Source organism: Eimeria mitis, genomic scaffold, assembly GCF_000499745.2.
Source record: "Eimeria mitis Houghton genomic scaffold, Emh_scaff1987, whole genome shotgun sequence".
Taxonomy (NCBI): Eukaryota; Apicomplexa; class Conoidasida; order Eucoccidiorida; family Eimeriidae; genus Eimeria; species Eimeria mitis.
In genome coordinates this window covers 8,823-9,362 of record NW_013570310.1, presented here as the reverse complement: position 1 = coordinate 9,362, position 540 = coordinate 8,823, and positions in this window count along the sequence as shown.

Here is a 540-nt window from a genome sequence, read left to right as displayed (position 1 = left end):
TATTTATATTTATACATATATATAATTATATTATTATAATATAATTATTATATTATTATTAAGACATCCACACACCAAAGACACAACCTCCTATTATAAAAAAAACAAATAAAAAAAAAAAAACAAACAAATAAAAAACAAACAAATAAAAAACAAACAAACAAATAAATAACTATAAATATAAACAAACACCAAAATAAATAAATAAATAAATACACAAAAAAACAACAAAAAAAAACCACAAAACAAGCAAAACAAAACCAAAAAAACTAAACCCCAACCCCCAACCCCTAAACCCTAAACCCTAAACCCTAAACCCTAAACCCTAAACCCTCGTATTTGTACCTGATCGGTCAAAACATCCCAGACTCCATCACAAGCCAAAACCACAAATTTAAGAAAAGAAGAAACAGCAAAAATATTTACTTCTGGCGTTGAGCTCACTAACCCTAAACCCTTCAGGTCCCGGTCACCAAACGCACGAGATACTGCACACATATAAACCCTAAACCCTAAACCCTAAACCCTAAACCCTAAACC